The sequence below is a fragment of the Globicephala melas genome, chromosome 9 (assembly GCF_963455315.2).
Source record: "Globicephala melas chromosome 9, mGloMel1.2, whole genome shotgun sequence".
NCBI lineage: Eukaryota > Metazoa > Chordata > Mammalia > Artiodactyla > Delphinidae > Globicephala > Globicephala melas.
Genome location: NC_083322.1, coordinates 67,273,717 through 67,295,971, shown reverse-complemented (window position 1 = coordinate 67,295,971; position 22,255 = coordinate 67,273,717). Strand labels below are relative to the sequence as shown.

General features: G+C 38.4%; 1 protein-coding gene across 2 annotated transcripts in view; it reads left to right on the top strand.

Annotated features, from left to right (window-relative positions):
• Positions 1–22,255, top strand: part of DGKB (diacylglycerol kinase beta) — a 901,775-nt gene that overhangs the window by 99,710 nt on the left and 779,810 nt on the right. Inside the window, exon 1 of one of the 2 annotated variants that reach the window (XM_060304683.1) lies at positions 12,212–12,338. The exons of the other annotated variant lie outside the window; for it this stretch is intronic. The gene's annotated coding sequence lies outside the window, so the exon portion shown is untranslated. Of the gene's footprint in view, positions 1–12,211; positions 12,339–22,255 lie in introns of those variants that run through there. 2 annotated transcript variants of the gene reach the window in all.

The following is a 22,255-nucleotide window of genomic DNA, read 5'->3' as shown; positions in this document are numbered from 1 at the left end:
CTTCAAGATGACCACTCTCTCTTGATTTTTTTTTTCCCCTCCCAACTCCTTTTCTTAAGTTCTTTAACTGACAGCTGCTTCTCCTATGTGTCCCCCTTAAGGATCAGTTCTCCCCAGGGTTCTGTCAGTCCAAGTCAGGTATTCTTAACTTGAAGTTCACAGACCTAAAAGCCATTCTTATAATTCACGGGGACCTATGGATTTGGATAAGATTTAAAAGCATTACAAGGCTTCCCTGGTGGCGCAGTGTTTAAGAATCCACTTGCCAGTGCAGGGGACACGGGTTCGAGCCCTAGTCCAGGAAGATCCCACATGCTGCAGGGCAACTAAGCCCATGCACCACAACTACTGAGCCTGCGCTCTAGAGCCCGCAAGCCACAACTACTGAAGCCCATGAGCCTAGAGCCCGTGCTCCGCAACAAGAGAAGCCACCGCAATGAGAAGCCCAGGCTCAGCAACGAAGACCCAATGCAGCCAAAAATAATAAATAAATAAATTTATAAAAAAAGAAAAAGCATTACAACTGTATTCATTAACCTTTAGTTTAAAATTTGAAGGTAGGCAAAAACCACAGTAGTGGTAACAGTACCTGTATCTTTGTGACTAATAGAAATTGAATATTTTTATATCACATGACAGTTACTGTAGATACCCAATATATCATTTATACCCACCACTAGTTTGAAATTACAGTAGCTATTAGGTTTTCTACAGGAGTTTGTTACTGATTTGTTAGTAAAGAGGCAGATCTGTGATCATAACTCAAATGTGTTTTGTAAATATTTTGATAATTGTATTTGAATAAGTGGTTTTCTTTGTGACCCTATTTATTTAATTCTACACATTTCAATGATTTACTTAAGGCTTTCATAGACTTTACCAATCTGTCAAAGGAGTGAATAACACTGAAAAGGTAAAGAAAAGTTAAGTCTTTCTATGGGTGAGCACATCACTTCCAAGACTTCAGTTATCATCAAGATTCTAGTGATCCTTGAATCTGTATCTTTAATAAAGACTTCTTTCCTGAATTAGACCATCTAGAAGTCTCACGGAAATGTTAAATTCAACTTGTCCCAGTCTGAACTCACTGTCTGTCTACCACTCCTCCCTCTCCTCATCTCAGCCTTCAGATCTGAATGGTCCTGTATCCCCTTGATTTAGTCATATTGCCCACATTCATCTAGTTTCACAAACCAGATCATGTAGTCATTCCTTATTTGAATGGCTTAACAAAAATTAAAAAAAATATGATTCCATCTGGCAGTTTTTGTGCCAGGAGCTATTTGGGATTTGCATCTCAATTTCATTGTATCTTCACACAGTCCTACACAAAAAGAAGGTTATTGGCCCCTTGGTAGACTGAGAAACACTAGCTTAGAGAAACTAGGTATTATTCAATGAGAAAATCAAGATTCAAGTCCAGGTTTGTCTGATTCAAAACCCATGTTGTCTCGATCACATAGGAAGTCAGTAGATTACATTACGGCTCTTTTCATCCTAGTAGGAATGCAAGAAAGCAAGAGCCATGCTTCTCCCATTCACTCTTCAAACATTTATTGAGCCCCTGCCGTGCTTTAGAGGGTCTCACCTCTCTGTTAGGAGAAAAGATAAAGTTGAATGAGGCATGATACCCACTCTTAAGTACCTTATAGTTTAATCTTTTTGCAATTTAAACCTCTTCAGGCAGAGTGAATTACAAAAATTGGAAAAAGATTGTTTTAGCAATTGGATAGGGTAATGATAATAATACCAATTTTTTAATGCCAACTGAAATAATGAAAAAAAAGTATAGCTTCAAAGCAGCAGTTACAGGATTTCTTCTGCTGTCTTGAATTTGTTACTCAATCATGTTCTTATTTGTGAACATATTTCAAAGTTTCCAGCACTGTCTCAGGTAATAAATTTGCATACAAATATATAGACTACCATGACAGAGACCATATGTTATTGTCAGTGATAAAATCTGAGTTTCTACATTATTCTTACTGTGATTAAAACAAACAAAACTACCACACATTAGTAGGTCCTTGAGAATTCCCACTATGACAGTTATGCCTATATTTAAATATTTGAATAATGTTTTCAAAATGAATTTATTATTTTCTAAAAATAATGCATGTTTGCTATTTTTAAAAATGCATCAAATCCAAATGAAAAAAGTAAAAGATTATCTGGTATTTATATGCAAGTAAATACTGTTAAAAATTAGATTAACACAATTCCATGCATTTCTCTCATATGTGCCAAGAGAAGAACACATGGATAGATAGCTAGCAATACATAGATGGAAAATGTTTAATAAAAATTGGGTTATACATGCCATTTTAATACAAAGTATAAATAAGTAAAAAATTTATTTTTCCTCTCAAAGAAGTTTAATTTCTTAGTGTTTTTCAAACAAAAGGAGAAAACCTAGTTCAGTCCAAGAATGTGTTTAGTTTCCCAGTTGAGTGAAGAAAATCTGTTATAATTGCTTCTTTGACGGCATCAAATATTGTTTACAAGCCATCCAGTAACACTAATTAAAGAAGAAATAATTAGCTCAGTAATTGGGAGGAAGGAAAATCTTGTCCTTGGAAAAAACCCTAAGAGCTGATCCATTTCAATAGCTATCCTCATGCTCTCCACAGAATCACTTTTGCCATGAGCCTGACCTTGTTGGTGGGTCATTCTGATTCTGTCTACTACTGTGTTTACCCTTGGACAACAGGGGCATCATCATCATTCCTGCATCTATTTTCTCTTTGTGAAGCCAGACGCTACCATTTGACAAGCATTTATCGCCTCCCTTAACTTCCTCCTCCATTTACAGCCATAATTACCTTTTGGTTAAGAGTGTCTATCTTTCCAGAGACTGATAATTCACACATGAAGGAATTACTGCATCTTTGTACCCATGTAAGTTGCTTTCACAAACTGTATGTCCACACTGTACCAAAAAGAAGAAGTCGTTGCTGAGCATACTTAGTTTTACAAATATTTAAGGTGCTTTGTAAAGCCCTTTGTCTCATCAGAGTGTACTAGTCTCACAAAAGTCTTCAGAAAGAAATAAGGTATATTGCTCCCTTTTAAAAGATGGAGAAATTTAAAGGGTAGTAATTTCATAATTTACTGGAATTCATAGAATATATTATAACACAAGCAGAATCAGGAACCAAATGTCCTTGTTTCTAAAGCAGGACGTTCTCCAGTACATCCAAGACTAATCCTTGGATCGCTATTACTAGTGAGGATGCAAGTAGTAGGAAATTCATAGGAAAGTACAGGGAGAATACTGCTTATTGCATTTCAGTATATATGAACTATTCATGCTATCACAACTTTATTAAGACTCCAACAGATTAGCGTTAATTTGATTCAGGAAAGGCATTTCACTTGATTTCTTTTGTTTTTGTTTTGCGGTACGCGGGCCTCTCACTGTTGTGGCCTCTCCCACTGTGGAGCACAGGTTCCGGACGCGCAGGCTCAGCGGCCATGGCTCACGGGCCCAGCCGTTCCGTGGCATGTGGGAATCTTCCCGGACCGGGGCACGAACCCGTGTCCCCTGCATCGGCAGGCGGACTCTCAACCACTGCACCATCAGGGAAGCCCTACTTGATTTCTTTTAATGCACTGCAGTCATCTCCTTTGAGAAAGCTCCTTAACTGAACCAAAAATAGAAGAATCAGTTATTCCATGCCATATAGAACATTTGTAACTAGGTGCAAAAATTTTTTCACAGTTGATTCTTAATGGAACCAAATATTATTATGCCTGCTAGGAAAAGAATTTTGGGATAGGTAAAATTAAGTATATTAAGTTTGATTGATGACTTTTTAATACAAGGTTATATTTTTCTTCCTGAGATAAGACACTTAATTTCAGAACCTTATAATTTGGTCAAACACTGAACATTTTAAGTGTCCATAACCTGGCAAATCAGAGATCCTTAGTCCTAACGCAGAATGATGAATGATTTGTCTTTCCGAAATATAAAAGTAGGCTTAGAAAAATTGTTAATGTAGGGAAATCATTTTAATGGAACCCCGGTCTTTCTTTTCCTGGTTCCTTTGCCCAGCTCTCCACACAGTCCAGGACTTGTATATTTGTAGTCTGGCTGTCCTTCAAAATCCATTCAGGCCCAGTCATTATCCTCAACTATGATGATGACTTATCTGAAAGTAGGGTCTATTGATTGAAGGACTTCATTTTCTTCTTGAGCTGTGTTCATTGTGATTGCTCTGTTGAACCTATATATGAGGTGAGAGCTGTTCCTCAGGGCTGCCTAACCTTTGACACCTCCATACCTGCTTGAAACAGACTGCCAGCTGAAATCTAGACTTGGGTTTCATGGCTTAATAGGCTCCAAAGGATTATCTTTGCACCATGGTTTTGTTTTAAGTTTATAATCCTTACAAGACTATAGACCATTCGCTATAGCAGCTGTGGGACAAATCACCAAGTTTTATATATTGAATCCTAGAATGTCAAAGTGTGTGACCTTGGCAATAATTGTTTTCCTTTTTTAAAAAAAAAATAATGGAATGAGGATGCTTCAGTAGATCTAGCCCTGAATTATCTGGGAAGTTTTTTTTCACTATACAGAAGGTCGGATCTCACCTCCAGAGTTTCTGACTTAACTTGTCTAGGTTGGGCCTCAGTCACTGGTAAATGTTAAAGGATCCTTAGGTGACTGTCATTTCCAGCCAAGGTTAACGCCCACTGATATAGTCTCAGTGATGATAGATACTCATCAGCTGAGTAGGAGACAAGACGTCAAGAAATGGTCTAAGCTAGGACCTACTTGCTTTCTCTTTCAAACAAGATCCCAGAAAAGTACACACAAGATATCAATCTCATAACCGTACAAATATTAGAAAAATAACTGGCACAAGTTATTTGACTTGGAATTACTTCTCTTTTGTTATGTTTAAGCTCCAAATACAATAGGTGTTCACTTTATTTATATAACTGGGATTTGGCTGGTTTTTCTGTAGATAAGTAGTAGGTTGGGTTTAGTGGCTTTGGTCTCTTAGTATTCCACTATGCCAAGAATAGGAATAGGAATATAAATATAATGATTTCAACTATCCTTGTCCTCATTTGCTTTAAGGATAGTGTTGCTACCAAGTATTGTGAGCGTGAGTACTTTGGGCACGAGAAACTTAGTTTGGTTTTATATGTGTGTGTGTGTGTGTGTGTGTGTGTGTGTGTGTGTGTGTGTGTATATATTACATAAGAACAAAAAGGATGACTTCCACATAGGTTATTTTTTTAAAAGGACCTATACTTATGTTGGAATTCTAGAGAATGAGCTCACAACTGAGCAAACAAATCTGAGGTTTTGAGATTTAAAGAATATTAGAAACTGGAAGAATGGAAAAAGACACCAAAGAAAGGCTAGGAAAGCAATTGCAAAGCCAGTGTGTGGTAAAATATCTCAGTTCCCATTTGGGATGTGCATGTGTGTGGGCTGGAAAGGGGGAGGAGGCCGTGGATAAAAAAAGCTTTCCCAGAAAAGGAAAATATTTTGTTAAAAAGGTAATATATTTTTTGAAAGGATTGGGTGAAATGTAATAATTTAGAGGGCAACATATGAGTTGTATTAGCCCTATTTAATACAGTGAGGTTGTAAAATGTATGATTTTGTTTGGTTAAATACAATGATCAAGTAACTATCATTCATGTATCCTTAGAACAAAGTGTTGCAATCTTTTCAAACTGAGATTATTTTTAGAGAATCCACTAATGCTAAATCTCTCCTCCCTCCATCTCCGTTCCCTAATTGCATGATACTTCATGCCAAGGAGACACGAAGTTTCCTTTCGGTACTCGAAAGGAGTAATACCTACATAAAGATGCGTTTTAAAAAAAAAACGCTCATGATCATTTACGATATCTGTCCTATCTTGAAATATAATTTGGGGGAAATTTGACCAGTAGTTTTTATGCATGAACTAGAAAGCTTCATATATATTACATAAATATGTATATATATTTCTGCGTGATTCTTTCTCGGTGCCCTGCCCCACCCACCAGGAACAAGAGTATGTTCGCTGATGAAGGGTATGGTTTATACCAGATTTGGTACTGCTGTCAGCTAGCATCTGGGGGGGAGGGTGTGAAAACTAGAGGAAAGCTGTGAAGTGGCTGCTATTATTCAGTAATGATGACATCACACAAGTCATGACTTGTAAATCAATAGGAGATGAAAGTCAAGTAAATCCTAGGAGATGTAAGTCAAGTAAATCCTAGGAGATGCCACTGCTGAGTATGCACTTGAGTGTCTCGGGGTGAAGAGCCTTGTAGGGGACTGTCTTTGCCCACCTCCATGTTATTTAAATCTCCAATGATGGCTAAGCAAGCTTTTCAAGAGGTTTTAGAATAAGACTGAAATTAAATAAATACATAATGTGAAAAAGCATAGTTTGTTATTGAAAACCTTAAGTGAATATAGATATGTATGTGAATGTATACATGTTTACACATCCATTTTCTGTTACTATAATTTAGGCATGATTGGTCCTAATTAGAGACTTGACTTGGTTTAAATCATATTTCTTATAACACAAAGTACTTTACTGAAAAGAAGAAATTGTCCTTGATTCACCTTCTGTTTATCATGGAAATAAATGCTAGCTCGGGGCTTCATGGATTAATCATAGGGATGATACTCAGAAATCCTTTCCCTACAATGTAAAATCAGATACTGTGCAAAAGGGAAGAGAGATGATTAGCTGTTTTTCTCCTAGTGTAGACAGTCCCATAGTCTAATCAATGCCTAAAAGGGAAAATTATTTTTTTCTAGAGGACAGCTGTGGATGGGCATCTGGCTTAGAATTAGAAGACCAGGTGGTGTTTCTGTCACAGCTATGTGATATCTTAGGTCCATGATTTATCTTCTCTGACTCTCTAAACTCTCACTGATAAAGTGAAAGTGGTAATTTTACCTCATAGAGAAATTTTAAGGATTAAATTTATATCCTTTTTCAACTGTAATGAACTATGCAAATAATTGTTTTCTACTATGGTTATTAGAATTTATTAAGGGCGTATGAGGTATCAAATATGTAGCACTTCACATAATTTTGTGCATCAGGAATTTGGAAAGTCTCAGCCGGGAAGTGTGTCTCTGACCCTCTTGGTATCAGATGGAGCAGCTGGAACCAGAGGATCCATTTCCAGTGTGGCTTCTTCACTCACAGGTGTGGTGTCTAGGTGCCCCTTGGCTTCCCTCTCTCTACCTGGCATTACATCTGTTAGGGCCTCTCCATGTGGCTCTGACATCTCACAACATGGTGATCTCAGGGTAGTCACTCTTTTTATGTAGTGGCTGGCTTCCAAGAGAGAGCAGCTGGGCTTCCCTGGTGGCGCAGTGGTTGAGAGTCCGCCTGCCGATGCAGGGGACACGGGTTCGTGCCCCGGTCCGGGAAGATCCCACATGCTGCGGAGCGGCTGGGCCCGTGAGCCATGGCCGCTGAGCCTGCGCGTCCGGAGCCTGTGCTCCGCAACGGGAGAGGCCACAACAGTGAGAGGCCCGCGTACCACAAAAAAAAAAAAAAAAAAAAAAAAAAGAGAGAGCAGCTGTCAACACCAGTTCAAGGCTGCACACAGAACTGGCACAGCATCCTCTCCACTGTATGCTCCTGGTCAAAGCCATCTTCAGGACTGCACAGGTGCAGTGGGGAGAAGGAACAGATGCTGTCTTTTGATAGGGTGGTGGCCAGGCCAGCTGGGCTTTGAATCAGATATGACCCATTATCTTCTACTGCTTACATTCGTTTTTTCTGATATGCATTTAATAAAAGAACACTTATAGCTTCTTACATAATACACAAAACGTGCGTGCACACAAAACAGTATACGCAGAGGCAGCTGTTGCCTGCTATTTTATCTTCCGGCAACATCCAGTCCCTTCACATTTGCACGTGCCTTTGTTACCATGACAGTTGATAGTTGTATGTTGTTGAAAGTGTGTGGAATGTCAAGGTCGAATATCTGTACTTTATTTTGGCTAGGCTAGTCTAAGTCTAAGGAATAGTAGAAGTTTGATGCTTAAGACAGCTTGGTGATGGAAATATTTTAAGATGTGGGTACTATGGAGGCAGCTACGTCCTCTGCATGACTAGTCATCCTTTTCATAAATTTGTGGAAATACATTTGTGGTGTATATGGTATATCAACCTGGGTGATAGGGCCACTTTATTCCTTAGGGTAGGTGACTATCCAGAACACCAAATTCCTTCATTATGTCAGAAAGGAGAGGATTTATTTTTCTAAAACTGTCTTTTTAGTGTTCAAAGCCATAATAGCATGAGCTCTATAATGAGCTTAGTAACCATGACAAAATCTTATTGTGGCCCTCCTTCAGTAATCTCAAGTAGGCATTGAGGGACCATTTGCTGTGTGTGTGTGTGTGTTTGTCTGTGTGTGTTACTTCATCTTTTCCATTCATTCTGGGGAAATTTCAATACCAGTCTTCCTCTGCTATTCTTTGCCTTGCCTTCTTGATGTCCGTTTTCTTTTGCTTTCTCTTCTCATCTTCTGCTACCTCCCTTCCTGATAGGATCTGAAGGAAGATTCACATCATTGGAAAGTGGCAAGACCTTGAACCCTGTGACGGGGCCCTCTCTTGCCCTGTGTCTACATTCCCGTTCTCTTCTATGCTGTGAAATCTGATTTCACTACCTGTAAGTGTCTCACAGGAAACAGATGAATAAGAAGAATCATGCAGGCTGGATACAAATAAAACAGGGTCTTCAGGATTACCTATTTTCTCCCTGTTTGGTTCAGACATGAGTAAATGGAAATATTTTTCTACTAGAAAAAAATTCTCAGTGACAATTGACACTCAGACTAATTGTAGAAGAGACAGTGGGGAGTGGTGGAGAGTGTGGCAGATGGAAGGGCAAAAGCCCTTCAGGAGAGGCACAGGCATTACTCAGCTCCAGGTCACTAGAATCTTGTGAGAATGCAGAGCTATTATTACCAGATCCCATTTTTTGTGAATTCTCCCAATTTTTAAATGTTGATGACTATTTTAAAACAAAATAAAATTCTATATAAATCAATAAAATATATCTTTAGAGCAAATTTTGCCCATGGACCCCGGTCTATAAAGTTGACTTGACTCTTGACTGTTTTCTTCCTCTTGAGCTTTAGATTAATGTCCAGCCTCTCCTATGACATCTTCATCAAATATCTAAAATTCATCATACTTAACATGTCCAAATCAGAACTCTTACTATTTCCCCCTAAGTTTTCTTATCTCCGGAAATGGCACCATTATCAGTTTAGGAATCTACCTTCATCATCTTTCTACTCCTCCCCATAACCCAGTTTATCAACAAGTTATACCATTTCTAATCTCCAGAATTTAGCTAGAACACGTCTACTTCTCCCCATCTTCACCACCACTCTTAATATTTGCTCCATTTCACTTTCCTGGACCAATGCAATAGCCTTTAGGTTGGTCTCTCTGCTTCCATTCTTTTCCCTTTTCATCCATACTGTATCAGCACTGGAGAAATATTAGACGACCACAACAAAAACAAGAGCATTATTCTTCCACTGGAATCTTTCAATGACTTCCCATTCCCATCGTAATAAAAGCCGTAATCTTTTCCACGGCCTGCTTTTTATAATACCACTCTCTCGCTCACTATTTCTGAGCCACATTAGTCTTCCCTGTGTCATCGAAGAGGACAAGCTCTTGTCCATCTCAGGATCATAGTGGTTGCTTTTCTCCTGGATCTTTGAATAGTTGGCTTCCTCTCATATCATGTCTCAGCCCAAGTGTCTCCTCAAAGAGGAGTTTCCTGACCATCTTATCTAAAGTAGCCCCTTCTACTCAGTTTTTCTCTATCACATCATGATTTATTTTCTCCATTAATAAACTACTGTTAATTTGATTTTTATGAATTTTTTACTAGTTATAACTTCCCCCCCTTGAATGTAAACTCTGTTAAAGGAGAAATCTCATCTGTCTTGTTTGCTCAGAATTCCTGGAAATTCTCAAATCATAAACTATTCTATGTCTTCTTTCAAAAAATTGAAATATAAATTGATATATAATGTTGTATTAGTTTTAGGTGTACCATATATTAAAAAGAATTTTTTAATTTTTAAAAGTTTATTTCAAAATATAGTTGATTTACAGTGTTGTGTTAGTTCGTATGTTTTTTTTACAACACTTTTTTCTCACATTTTAAAAATAATGTGAGTACATAGTAAACAGTGATTCATTTTTCCGTGATAGGGTCTAGCCATAGGATCTAGCCTGGCATATGGTATTTGAGAATAAATATTTGAGGGAATAAATGGTTTGAGTACTTATACATATTTAGCATGAAGACATCACTACTTTACAAAAAACCTCTAATTCTTAACATGCCCTGTGTTAACCTGGACCTGCCAACATTAATCACTGCAGTCAGCACCAACTTTCCTCACTCTCTGTGGACCAGCCACATAATTCCCTCACTTGGCATCATCACAGCTATTGTTTCTTCTACTCAAAATGATCCTTCAACTCAGACTCCTTTCAGCTAGCCGACTTTTATTCTGTTCTTCCTTCAAATCTCACTGAATGTTGCTTACAGTGAAGATTCCCTTGCCTGCCTCACATCCCATCACCTGAGGCTTGCATTGGTTTTCCCCAAATATATACTTTCACGTACTTTTTATTTGTATCCCTTATCCCAATTATAATTAACCTACTTTCTTGTTATAATTTGTTTACCATCTATAAGGACCAAGTCTGTCTTGTTTACTGGAACATTACAGACTTCTAGAGCAGAGTCAAAACTGAATACATATTCATTCACAAACATTTGTCAATTTACAGTTGAAAATACAGAACTCACTTTTCTGCCATTTCTGTTCTCCCAGAGTACAGATTAATTACCATTAATAGAAATTAATTAACATGTCATCCTCAATTACTAATACAGGACCTTCATTTCCTAAAAAAGTCCTCCTCCATTACTTTTGGGAGATCTTAAGGGGTTTGCATGTGGGCTCATGAACCATTCCTGTCAGCCACCATAGTCTGCTGTTTCCTTTCCTCCTCTCTGACCCTCTCCTCTATTAATATTTGCCACTAGAGGACCCGTGTGAAGGGACTCTGCCACTGTCCCCCAAGCTCTCAGCAAGTTGAATTCCATTTGTTCCTTTAGGGCACCATTGGAATACCATCGAGGATCCTCATACCACCACCACCCCCTCCACATTTTGTGTCAGTAAGAAAACAACCATGGCAGCCAGGCAGATTCAGACCTGTGTTGAAATCTAATGGAAAATGCTTTGCAATTGAAGGGTAGGAAAAATAATTTTCCCTCTACCCTTCTCAGTTCTTGGCTGGAACCACCACCCACCCCTCCCTGCACCCCCTCCCGCCCCACAGTAATAAAAGACAGATTTGACAGGAGAAAAACAAACAGAAGTTTAATAACATATATACCTCCTGTATACATGGGAGATAACCAGGAAAGCTGAGTAACTCTTCAGAATGACGGAAGTCGGCACCTTAAATGCTTCCTCCAGCTAAAGACAAAGGAAAGATGTTGGGGGCAGGGAGGCAGGTTATGGGAAGTGACCAGGAGACACCCAGCCAGCAAGGCTATGAAGGGAATGGTGGTTAAGCAGGTTTTAAGTTCTTGCCTTCTCCACTGGTAAGAGCTGCTAGAGATTTAGAAAATGTCCCTTATAGATGTAAATTTCTCTTACAAAAGAGTCATTTCTACTCGTTTTTCAGAGGTTTTCTTCTGTCTGCTGTTTCTTAAAAATCATCAGCCTAAAATAGCCCTTAAGCCAAGGGAGGCATATTTTGAGGTGGCAAATTCTGCTCACCTTCCCAATTCCAGCATGATGAACCACCCCGTATTGATAAATACTGTGACAGTATACAAAGACAAAGTAATGAACGCAGTTTCAGGATCACAGAGCCTGTAATGGGCCTAGGTTTCAGATATATTTATAGCAAATCCATCAAAATGATCAGGGATCCCAGCCAAAGCCGCCTCCTTTCTCCCTTTCCCCATACCATCACTGATGATTGCAAGGAATTTCATAGGCTTATAAAAGTGAAAAACACTGATGTGAGACCAAAGACTAGGAATGGTGTGGAATCTGCTCTTTGGCAGGCAATGTTTTTCCAATATGTACAGTGACTAAACTTTTCCATAGAAAAAATTTTCCACTCAGATAAATCTGCCATGCTTTATGACCAAATGCAAAACAGGATGATAGACACTGAGCAGCCTAGAGACGGCCTGACCTGCCTTTTACAGCCTTGCGGGAGCCAATTTGATTTCTGAGCAGTGAAATGCGTCAGTGCCTGAGAAATACAGAAACACCAGGTGAGAATTCAGAAGAGGTCTGTTGTTAAAATGCAGGAGTTGGAACAAAATAGAAATCTTATTCTTAGAAAATTAGTAGAGATGGAACAACCTGGGAGAGCAAATGTTTAAATCAAAGGAGATAAAAATAATTAAGGGAAACAAAAATAGACTGAAGAGGTGGCCAGTTCTTAGGCTCTGCTTGTAAATAAAGATCAGAGGGAAAAGTGAATATGTCTAGAAATGAAAAGCATTACTGTGAGCAACTTACTTCAGCATGGATCTCACACGTATTACTTTTGAGATATTTAAATATATTGTGTGACTTTTGAATGTGTCCACACAGCAGTTGCAGCTGCATGCTTTGTAATGTCTTTGTTGACTTTTACCACCTGCGAAGTGATGGAAGCTAATACTTCAGTTCAGTGATGAGGGAGTATAAGAAAGCATTATTAACAGTAGGTACTGTTGTATTCAGATGTGCTTAGCCTCTCAGATTCTTGCTGTCATTAGATGAAAGCCCCACCAGGGGGAGTGAGGGAACAAATCTCCAAGCCCTGTCCAGGCACCTTTCCAACTGAAGGTACACTGGATTCCAGAGTGAACTGCTCAATATTCCCTCCACCCTCCACCACTTCCCCACCACCCCCACCACCCCGGCGAATTATTTGCAGCCTGCATTTCCCTGTGGGCAGTTTCTTTCAGATTTACTTTCTCTAGTTTTTCAGCTGCTTTTTTTAGTTGTAAATCCATGCTGTGGTTGAGCACCAAGCAATATTCCAGCAAACTCCAGCAGGGAGATATTTTCCTACAGGAGCTCTAAAACCTTGCATAGTCACCAGAGCCTTCCCCAGTGCCTTGGCAAAGGTAGCATTCTGGTAACTGAGCCTGGGGACTGGGAGAGGCGACAAAAGTAGATGGGAAGGCGATAACACTGCTTAGGGAAGTTCTGGGAACGGCTTAATGACTCAGAATGAAGAACTGGGGAAGCAGGCAGGTCAGCACAATAGATGCAATTAGCAAATGCAATTATCATCACCATATAAATCCCTCCCTCTTGACTTTCTTCTTTGTATTGCCAAGGCAACCCAGGCAGCCTCCTCCTTTCCCACCCCCTCCATTGCAACAACCCCAGTCCCCTGCCCCTCTCACTTGCTGCCTCTGCCCTTGGAGTTGATTTTAAACAGGTTGCACCTGGATTAGCACGTGTCTGGGGTGGAGGAAGGGCAAAATGGGCGGGGAGAGCGAGGACCTAGGCTTTGCAGCTGAGATTTTTTGCTGTTGGTTCACACTCTTTCAGGAGTGCCAGTTTAGGAATATTTTATTCCTTTTTGGGATCCTCGCCGGGCATGAAAAACACCTTTCTTTTCATCCTAACATGGGAGTTTGCAGATGGAGAGAAGTGCACCCAGGTGCTTCACTATATGCTCCAGGTGCACCTTTTGCACATTTAAATCTGTCGTTAGAGCTAGTTTGTTGTAAGATGGGCAGTGTTTCGAGTTCATTTTCATGGTCACTGATAGCCAGAAATTGCGAAGAGCAAAGTCACAACTCAGGAAAAGAAATGGAAATGACTAAAAAAAAATGTGTATATATTTATATATGCATATAAACAATAGTAACATCTGAGTGAGAAGTGGTATTGAGGAAAAACGTAAGCACTTTAATTTTCTGACTTAAACAGTTTTGCCTTTTATTAAACAAATATGTAATACTTTTAAAAATACAAAACTAACCCCAAAATTAAAGTAAAATTCCCTTAAAAATAAAGACATTCTCCCAGCAATCCCACTACTGGGCATATACCCTGAGAAAACCATAATTCAAAAAGAGTCATGTACCAAAATGTTCACTGCAGCTCTATTTACAATAGCCAGGACACAGAAGCAACCTAAGTGTCTATCAACAGATGAATGGATAAAGAAGATGTGGCACATATATACAATGGAATATTACTCCGCCATAAAAAGAAACGAAATTGAGTTATTTGTAGTGAGGTGGATGGACCTAGAGTCTGTCATACAGAGTGAAGTAAGTCAGAAAGAGAAAAAGAAATACTGTATGCTAACACATATATATGGAATTTAAGGGGAAAAAAAAGGTCATGAAGAACCTAGGGGTAAGACAGGAATAAAGACACAGACCTACTAGAGAATGGACTTGAGGATATGGGGAGGGGGAAGGGTAAGCTGTGACAAAGTGAGAGAGTGGCATGGACATATATACACTACCAAACGTAAAATACCTAGTGGGAAGCAGACGCATAGCACAGGGAGATCAGCTCGGTGCTCTGTGACCACCTTGAGGGGTGGGATAGGGAGGGTGGGAGGGAGGGAGACGCAAGAGGGAAGAGATATGGGAACGTATGTATATGTATAACTGATTCACTTTGTTATAAAGCAGAAACTAACACACCGTTGTAAAGCAATTATACTCCAATAAAGATGTTAAAAATAAATAAATAAGTAAAAATAAAAATAATAAAGACATTCTGATCAGTTGGGGAAAAAGTAAGATGTAGAATCGAAGTGAAGCCAATAACTCCAATAATAGCAAAGCCTTCCCTGGATGGTTTCTGTGTGCCAGGCAGTATTCTAAGCCCTCATTTGATTCACAACCACCCTGGGATGTAAGTATTTTTATCTCATTTTTGTCAGATGAAAAATGAGGAACAGAGACAACTAGCCCAAGATTACTTAATGCTCTGAACTACCAAGTGATACTGCCTTTCATTTTCAAAATTATCTGCTGTGATTTGTTTATAACATTGTATTTGTCCATTATTCCTTTAGGAGAGAAAGAGCAAAGGAAAGGTAGGCAGCTTGATAACATTAAACATAATTAACCCTCAGGTCAACTTGACTTTGGTCTAGCAAATAATTGTATGGATTTTTGGAGTCAGCTATAGGTAGGTGCATACCTAGCCTTCACCACTTAGTAGCCTGGCAGGCTAGCTTCTCAGCCTTAGTATCCAGATGTGTACAATGGATTGAATAATAGTTACCCGCCTTCTAGACTACGCACTTTCCTTTAGGTTCTCATCCCACCCACCCTGTACCTGCCTACACCTGCCCCCATATTTTGGTTACTTTCTTCCCTCTTGATGGAGAAGAAAGGGCTGGATAAACTCATTCAGATAACATTTTAGTTGCACGGTGCCTTTCTGAGGGGTATTGACACTCTAAAATAGAACCCAACTAGAAACAAAAATGCTTACACCAAAGGCACCGTTGATTATGAAATATTGTGGGGACGAGATCCTTACAGCAACCACACCCTGATTTGCACCTCTCTTTGTCATTTGCATTTTCTACCTAAGGCTTAACTGTAGTTTTTCCACATTAGTCACAGATATAACACATTACAGAGACGTAGAAATGAGGGGAGAAAAGTGAGAGACTTTGTAGAACATTCCTCATACCTGCATGGCCTCCCCATAAGCGTGCTGAGTCTTGGCTCAAAAGGGTGATACGGCCCAAATAAGGTCTCTTTTTTCAACTGATTTTTCCCTTCAGAGGCTGTTTTATGGGAAAAAATAAAAGGCTGCCCATTTATGTTTTCCCAACTTTATTGAGATATACTTGACATAGTACTATTACACTGATATATCGCAAAATGATCACCACCATAGTGTTAGCTAACACCTGCATCACATCACCTAATTACTATTTCTTTTTTATGGTGAGAATATTTAAGGTCTACTCTCTTAGCAACTTTCAAGTATATAGTACAGTATTATTAACTATAACCACCGAGTTGTACCTTTTAGATCCCTAGAACCGATTCATCTTGTAACTGGATGTTTGCACTCTTTAACCAACATCTCCCCTTTCCCTCCACCCCCAGCCTCTGGTACCATTCTAGTCTCTATGAGTTCATCTGTTTCAGATTCCATATATAAGTGATATCGTACAGTATTTGTCTTTCTGTGTGTGACTTATTTCACTTAATGCCCTCAAGTTCCACCCATATTGTCACAAATGTCAGCATATCTTTTCTCATGGCTGAATAATATTGCACTATATATATAAAATCTCACATATTCTTTATTCATTCATCCATTGACAGACACTTAGCACTTAGGTGGTTTTCATATCTTGGCTATTGTAAATAATGCTGCAATGAACATAGGAGTACAGATATCTCTTCAAGATTCTGTTTTCATTTCCTTAGGATATATACCCAGAAGTGGGATTGCTGGATCATATGGTAGTCCTATTTTTAATTTTTGAGATACCTCTGTAGTTTTTTCCATAGTGACTGCACTAACTTACATTTCCACCTACAGTGCACAAGGGTTCCTTTTTTCCACATCCTTGCTAACAATTATTTCTTGTCTTTTAGATGATAGTGATTCTAACAGGTGTAAAGCAATATCTCACTGTGGATTTAATTTGCATTTTTCTGATGATTAGTGATATTGAGTACCTTTTCATATACCTGTTGGCCATTTGTATCTCTTCTTTAGAAAATGTCTGTTCAGTTCCTCTGCCCAGTTTTTAATCATTTTTTGTTTCTCTTTTTTGCTATTGAGTTGTGTGAGTTCTTTTTATATTTTGACTATTAACGCCTTATCTGGTATTTGATTTGCAAATACTTTCTCCCATTTCGTAGGTTGCTTTTGCCCTTAATTTTAGAGACCATCCTTGAATGGGATGTTAAATGGTTTAATCTCATAGAAAAACCTGCTGCCCTCGTGGCAGACTTTGGGTTGAGAGGTAAACAACTATTAGTTCAGAACAGACCCACATCAGTTCACTGGCTCAAATACCTGCTTCTAGCCACCAAGGATCTGAAACTTCCCTTGAGCTATATTCAGGCTACAACTTGATAAACACTGGGAAAAAAATACTACATAGTGTTTCTTGTGTAGATAGTGAATTTGGTTGTATGTCCCAGCAGTTCTGTTGAGGCCATAGGGTTTGGCAACTCCCTGAGAACGGTGGGATTTTGGAAGTGGAAAATATGAATTTGGAGGAGAGCCGTCCACTCCCAATAAACACACACACACACACACACACACACACACACACACACACGTCTCTATCTCTTTGACTTGAATTTTCAGGGAATATTAACATGGAACCTGGAGGTTACAGTAGGGACTTTGGTTTAGATTCGGAGACAGATGAGGAATCATAGAAAGATTTTCAGCCTTATACAAACCTCTTGACTTACCTTGTTTTAGAGAACAGACACAGGAAGGTAGGATAAGAAGCAGGGAGACCAGACAGAGGAGGACTGCTGCAATAAACAGATGAATGACGGCTGCAGTTTGGATCAAGGTCGGTGAATCTTGAAAGAGAATGGATTCTGGATAGACATATATAAGTAGCCTCAAAGGAGGCAGTGACAGGATGAATATAGTACTTGAAAGAAAGAGGAGCCAGAGATAACTGCAGAGTATGGGGTACTCTTTTCTTTGAGAAAACGGGGTTTCATTGCTTTCTTATCATTAGACAGCACTTAGTGGCACAGTGCTACCTGTAAATTGTCAAAATGGGTTAAATCGAGAGAAAAACTATTCCATAGTTTTTTAAGGACCATGCTTCTGTACCGATTGAGTCCCCTGCTGCTAAATGGGCTGGGGTTCTGCATTTCAATCCTGGCTCTGATAGTATCTCACTCTGTTACCTTGGGCAAGTCACGTCAGCTTTCTGGATCTCATTCCGTTTCATTTGCAAAAGTAAAATGGCTTTACCAGGTTATCTGAGGTCCATTTCAGTTCAACAACATTCTATTAATCTTTGTGCCTATTACCTGATGAGGCAAACAGCTCACTCTTCATATGTAATTGAGACTAATTGTAAAAATGTCACACAGAAGATTGTCAAATGACTTTCTGTCAAAATGAGTTTGGGAAGTATTTTATTTCAGAAATAAAAACAGAATTATTTTAAAGCATTACCAGTCCGTAAATTGTAGACATTTCTAAAGGTCAGAATATTGAGCCTCAGAAATAAGTGTTTACCAATAAGATAATTGTTTGAATAAATTGCAGTTTTTGCTTCCCCCCAAGAAAGACTTTCCTGTTGGTCTTTTTAGCTTAATTGTAAACCATCAAGAAGAAATGTTAATTAAAACCAGAGGCATTAGTTTTTTCCTCAGTGTTTAAGAGTTAAAAAAAAAATCACTCCAAATTCATTGATAGATTCCCCAGTTTGCATTCTTCATTAACTTAGCTCTATGATATTTATTTATTAGACATCAATCAAGGATTTACACTTTCTGAGCACAAAGGTTGTATTTTATGATCAAAGTCCGCCTTCAATGAGTAATTTCAAAATAGTAGAATTTTTATTTTTTCCTCCTGCCCAAGGATCTAATCTCATATTTGCCAAGGTACTATTTTTTTTAATAAATTATTCCATAGGTTGGCTGTTTAAAAGCTATTAATTCTTTCATTCACTCAATATATTATACTATGTGCCAGGTACTGTTTTATGGAGTAGGGATAGAACTGCAAACAAAGTCCCTAGGCCTCTGGAACTTTGCTATAGTCTAGTTCATGTTCACCTTCTACGTGTCAAATGAACAAACTTAGGAGAACCTAGGGTATGTTATTGTCTCTAGGTGTTTAGAATTATAACTCTTAAACAGATGTTGCTGCCTCATGTGTTTAAATCCATGTATTGACTACTATTTGTCATTCTTCCTTCTTTAACTTTCAGTACGCTTAACTCTGAGTACTCTTACCTACCACTGCTAGGTAAGCTGAAATTTTTAGTTAGTTTTTCATAGACAATGGATCTTTCAACTAGGCCAATGGACCTTGTGCATTTCAATAAATAAAGGTACCATGGTTAAGAGTAAAGAAATTGGACTGAGAATCAAAAGTTTAAGCTCTGGACCTGTCATGTACTGTGGACTCAAGCAGTTTACTTATTAACTTGTCTGAGCTGAGGCCTCATTTATAAAATGGGTACCTCTTGAAGTTTTCTTAAGGTTCTAGTGAAATGATATATCCTATTATTCTAAACTCTAAAAGGGCATTCTGTCATGCTAATGTCTAAAACACTGATTCTTAGTTTTAAAAGTAGCAACCAAATTTGTTGTAGACCTATAACATAATACATACACATTAAAGAGAATAAAAATGAATAGGTTTTAATAAACTTGAAAATTTTAATCATCACAGTATTTTGTTCATCAGGTATATCAGGTCAGAGAACTTTCCAAGACATATCAATTTATTTCCATTTTCTTTAACTTGGAATGGGCAAATCAGAACAGCACACTCAAAACAGAGCGTGACAGAAAAGACACATCCTCTGTTTATCTAAAAGAGGATGAACAAGGATAATTTGTTTTAAAATGAGAGTTTTATGCATTTCAAATAGTACACATGGCTTGTGGACACATTTTTCTCATTTCTAGGGTGATATTACCCTTCAGAGGTTTACTGGAAGTGACATAGATGTTCCACAGGCACGAGTGATTACTCATCAGGATGTATTAGGCTCAATGCGATCATAAAATAAGGTACTCATTGAGAGATTTTAGAGTCTCAATAGAGAATGGAAAATGAACGGCACTATCCCTGCAGATAAGTTAAAATGGTCTTTGAGCTTTCCACGGTAAATGTGAAGACTCCAATGGGCAGAACAAAAGAATGGCAATGCCCGGGGTGGAATGAAGCACAGGTTACATGCTAAGACCATATCAGTCATCTCAAGCAGGACAAGCCATCATTTTCAGCTGAACGTTAGCCTCATATTTTACTCTCTTTGTCTCCAAGAATGTCGTAGTTCTACTGTCTTACTAGGGAAAGTGTTTTATTTCAGAATATATACTTTAAATATTTGCAGGGAAGCATTTTATCTTTACCTATGTAACATTCCTCATAAATGGTACAAGACTTCAAGGAGATATCACAGACACTGGTGCCTGAAAGAAGAAAAAAAAATCTAAATGGATGGAGCACATTATTAAATAGTGTTTCTTATTATAAAAGAAGTTGGTACCTAGTCATGTGATTCACACGTGAAAATAATTTATTAAATGTTCATGTTTGCTTGATGAAGTAATAGACATAGCCTTTATGGATCAGGAAATAGGAATATGCAGCAGGAAACAGACTAGCATAGATCACCACTGAGGTGACGTTCAGTAACTGAATGAAGGAAAAACAAAACCAATACAAATATCCTACATGGTTGTTTTACATTATATCACCAGGTAAATAAATTAATCAAATGGTAACAGTCTCATGTAGAAACCAAATAAATGTATTTGGGGAAAGTTTCAGCTCATAAATTGGTATGTGATGTATGTCTCACACAAGCACCTCTGAAGCTGTTCCTTTCTTCCATGCACTAGCAGTTGAATGCTCAGTGGCTGCACTTGGCAAATTGCTTGTCTCAGGCAGCCTTCTACCAATTTTGAATAAGAAGAAGAGCAAAATTAGAACTCAACTGTTATGCTATTGACAAAATAATTAATAGGAACCCACCAAAAATGTGATTAAAGAACAAAGGCATGAGCAACCCAGTTCTGAAGATGTTCATCCTCACCACGCGTAAATCTAGTTTAATATTTCAAAGAATAAATACAGGAGAGCGAGGTGAAAATAGGTGTCAAACCGCAGCACAACAATCTACATGCAGAAAGGAGAAGGGGTAGTTATTTTAAGAATGTCTTATTATTGCATTTGATAATATAGACTCATTCAAACTTCTTTCCTCAATAAGTCTTAAATTAATATTTACTTTATTTCCTCAAAGGGCAAATAGAAGACATTTGAAGACAGATAATATGTCCTAAAACACAGGAGTAGATAAATTTGTAAATTTACTGTACTGGATGTTAAGGTCCACTCAATAGACCCCCCTTTAGAAACAATGCACTAGTTCCCTCCACAGCTGAGGGTGTTCCTGGCTCACAACCCTCCCCAAGAATTGCCTTCTGCCAAAGGGAGCTTTGTCTCCACAACAGGTGGAGGAGTAAAAGGGAACAAAAGCTGAGCACGCTTGCCTCAATTTGGGAAATCTCTTAAGGGGAACGCCAACTCCAGAGCCCCCCAGGGAACCAGGTCAGTCCTCTGTGGTCACCCTTTCACAGTCTGTCTGTTTCCTCTGACCAGTCCTGCTTGCTTACCTCTCTTTTGGTTGTTGTTCTGAAGAGCGCTGCTCAATACACCACATGCAAGCAAGTGTCAGTCTCAGAGTCTGCCTCCTAGGGCATTGACCTTGGCACTGGCCTCCTCCCTAATTAATTATAATTTGAAACTGCATACACTCTTAACAGGAAATTGGAAAATCTCTGCATTTTCTCATTACCTTACCATCATTTTATTAAATTACTTTGCTCGTTTGTCTCAAAACACACTGCTTCCCTTTTATTCATCTTTCACAATCTTGATCAATTTCTGATCACATCAAGAATGCAGGATGCTGACTTTTTCTTTTCTAGATGCATGATTTAATAAGGACAGAAAATTTTGAAAGGTCATTGAGTCCAGTTTTAGTTCTAGTTTTCAAAAGCCAATAGACTATGAACATTCTATTCAGTCCTCCAAATTAGCATTAGTTGTCCCTATTCAAGATGTCCCTGTCTGACAGTTCATTCAGATTTATATTCCCAGACATGGGCTACTACGAAAATTGAATTTAAAAGAAATAAACCAGGAGTTATATCAGGAGCACTGCCAATTCTATTAGGTACAATTTGTATTTTTAAAAACAACTTAAATATACCAATAAAATGATTACCCACTATCTACTAATGTTTACTATCTAGTATATATCACACTAGGTACTTTTTCCATATTGTCTCTAAACCTCACTACATACTATGGGATAAATATTATCAGTATTATACAAGGAAAGAGAAATAAGGTTCATGACTATTAAGTAAATAGGCCAAGATTGCATGTTTCATTAGTGGTAGTTTTGAAGCCCATTGGCCAAAGGCTACCAAGGATACATCTGTAGTAATAC